The sequence below is a fragment of the Orycteropus afer genome, unplaced genomic scaffold (assembly GCF_000298275.1).
Source record: "Orycteropus afer afer isolate SDZICR_OR568_19922 unplaced genomic scaffold, OryAfe1.0 scaffold00108, whole genome shotgun sequence".
NCBI lineage: Eukaryota > Metazoa > Chordata > Mammalia > Tubulidentata > Orycteropodidae > Orycteropus > Orycteropus afer.
This window is the reverse complement of record NW_006921695.1, coordinates 9,564,548-9,568,091: the sequence shown is the minus strand read 5'-3', so window position 1 is coordinate 9,568,091 and position 3,544 is coordinate 9,564,548.

Sequence of the window (3,544 nt, the reverse complement as noted above, 5' to 3'; positions counted from 1 at the left end):
GAAGTTAGGAAAGGATCTAATAGTTTATTTGGTTGGCTTACTGAGGCATAGATTATGTGGTGGCCTACCTTAAGTCAAGTTGAAGTACCAGATCTGCCTTGATTTAATGTAGAAGAAGGTCTCCAGAGGCTTATGGAAATAGGCTTGTTAGAATAGATTTATCAGATTAGACCCCTAGAGCCAGAAATGGAGAGTCCAGAAGACATGCCTTTCACCAGTACCGTGAGGAATAAATTTGTGAAGGGAGCTCCAGCATTCTTGAAGACTGCTGTGATTGCTATTTTATGTAAACCTGATTTGACAGTGGAAACTGCCCTAATTGAACTGAAACCCTTAACTATGATGGGGCTGATTGGACCCGGTGGTAGTAGGGGCCAAGTGGCAGCAATTAATCAACAAAGGCAAGGTGGGCGTCTTTACCATAATGGACAGCAGAATCGGAACACTAATCAGAATAGTGTGACTCATGTGGAATTATGACATTGGATATTTGCTCATGGTGTTTCTAGTAACGAAATAGATGGCAAGCCTACTAAATATTTACTTAATCTGTATAGACAGAAGAATTCTAGGTCACGTGAACAGCAACTTACATTGAATCCCCAGAATACAGATTCACGACCTCTCAATCAATTCCCAGACTTGAGTCAGTTTACAGACCCACAACCCCTTGAATGAAGGAGAGGCCAGGTCCCTTTGAGGAAGGACCCCACTACATTGTCAAAAGTCTATAATGTCAGTCTTTCTCCTAGCCTTCCTCAAAGGGATCTGAGGCCTTTTACAAGAGTGACTGTTCATTGGGGAAAAAAGGAATAAGTAGACTTTTCAGGGATTACTGGACACTGGCTCTGAATAGACACTAATTCCAGGAGACCCAAAGCATCATTGTGGCCCACCAGTCAGAGTGGGAGCATATGGAGGTCAAGTTATTGATGGAGTCTTAGCCAAGGTTCATCTTACAGTGGGTCCACTGGGTCCCCGAACCCATCCTGTAGTGATTTCCCCAGTGCCAGAATGCATAATTGGAATAGATACACTCAGCAATTGCCAGAATTCTCACATTGGCTCTCTGACATGTGGAGTAAGGGCTACAATGGTAGGAAAAGCCAAGTGGAAGCCATTAGAACTGCCTTTACCTACAAAAATAGTAAACCAAAAACAGTACTGCATTCCTGGAAGGGTTGCAGAGATTACTGCCACCATCAAGAACTTGAGGGATGCAGGGGTGGTGATTCCCACAACAGCCTCTTTTAATTCACCTATTTGGCTGTGCAAAAAAACAGATGGATCTTGGAAAATGACAGTAGATTATTGTAAATTTAATCAGGTGGTAACTCCAATTGCAGCTGCTGTTCCTGATGTGGTTTCAATGCTTGAGCAAATTAGTACATCTCCTGGTACTTGGTATGCAACTATTGATCTCGCCAATGCCTTTTTCCTGATACCAATTTCAAAAGACCATCAGAAGCAGTTTACCTTCAGCTGGCAAGGCCAAAAGTATACTTTCATAGTCCTCCCTCAGGGGTATATCAACTCCCCAGCACTATGTCATAATTTAGTCCATAGGGATTTTGATCACCTTTCCCTTCCACAAGACATCACACTGGTCCATTATATTGATGACATTATGCTGATTGGACCTAGTAAAGAAGATGTATCGATGACTCTAGATTTTTGGTGCCACATATGTGTGCTAGGGGTTGGGAAATTAACCCAATGAAAATTCAGGCACCTGCCAACTCAGTGAAATTTCTAGGGGTCCAGTGGTGTGGGGCATGTAGAGATATTCCTACTAAAGTGAAGGATAAATTATTGTATCTGGCTTCCCCCACAACTAAAAAGGAGGCACAATGTCTGGTGGGTCTCTTTGGATTGTGGAGGCAACATATCCCTCATTTGGGTGTGTTGCTGCAGCCTATTTATCAAGTGACTCACAAAGCTGCTGTTTTTTTGGGGGCCCAGAACAACAGAAGGCTCTGCAACAGGTTCAGGCTTCTGTGCAGGCTGCTCTGCTACCTGGGCCATATGATCCGGCTGATCCAATGGTGCTTGAAGTGTCTGTAGTAGATAGAGATGCTGTTTGGAGCCTTTGGAAAGTTCCTATTGGTGAAGTGCAATGCAGACCCTTGGGGTTTTGGAGCAAAGCCCTGCCATCTTCTACAGATAACTACTCTCCTTTTGAGAAACAGCTTTTGGCTTGTTACTGGGCTTTAATAACCATGGGCCACTAAGTCACCATGAGGCCTGAGCTGCCCATCATGAACTGGGTGTTGTCTGACCCACAGAGTCATAAAGTTGGACGTACACAGCAGCACTCCATCATTAAATGGAAGTGGTATATCAGAGATTGGACTTGAGCAGGACTTGAAGGTGCAAGTAAGTTGCATGAGGAAGTGGCCCAAATGCCTATGGTCTCCATTGCAGTCACATTACCTTCCCTCTCCCACTATGCACCTATGGCCCCATGGGGAGTTCCTTATGATCAGTTGACTGAGGAAGAAAAAACTCGTGCCTGGTTTATAAATGGTTCTGTGTGATATGCAGGCACCACTCGAAAATGGATAGCAGCGGTACTGCAGCCCCTTTCTGGGACATCCTTAAAGGACAGTGGTGAAGGGAAATCCTCCCAACAGGCAGAACTTCGAGCCATGCATTTGACTGTTCACTTTGCATGGAACAAGAAATGGTCAGATGTGCGATTATATACAGATTCATGGGCTGTGGCTAAAGGCTTTGCTGGATGGTCTGGAACTTGGAAGGAGCATGATTGGAAGATTGGTGATAATGATGTATGGGGAAGAGGTATGTGGATGGATCTCTCTGAATAGGCCAAAGGAGTAAAAGTATTTGTGTCTCATGTGAATACCCACCAAAAAGTGACCTCGTCAGAGGAGGACTTTAACAATCAGGTGGATAGTATGACATGTTCAGTGGAAACCAGCTGTCCTTTTTCCCCAGCTACTCCTGTCATTGCTCAATGGGCTCGTGAACAAAGTGGCCATGGTGGCAGGGATGGAGGTTATGCATGGGCTAAGCAACATGGACTCCCACTTACCAAGGCTGATTTGGCTACTGCCACTGCTGAGTGCTCAATCTGCCAACAGCAGAGACCAGCACTGAGTCCACGATATGGAACCATTCCTCAGTGTGATCAGCCAGCAACCTGGTGGTAGATTGATTACACTGGACCACTTCCATCATGGAAAAGACAGTGTTTTGTTCTTATTGGAATAGAAACTTATTCAGGATATGGATTCGCCTTCCCTGCACACAATGCTTCTGCTAAAACTACCATCTGTTGGCTTACAGAATGCCTTATCCACAGTCATGGTATCACACACAGCATTGCTTCGGATCAAAGGACTCATTTCACAGCACATGAAGTGCGGCAGTGGGCTTATGCTCATGGAATTCACTGGTCTTACCATGTTCCCCATCATCCTGAAGCAGCTGGTTTGATAGAACGATGGAATGGTCTCTTAAAACACAAATACAGCACCAGCTAGGTGGCAATACCTTGAAGGGTTGGGGCATTGTTCTCCAG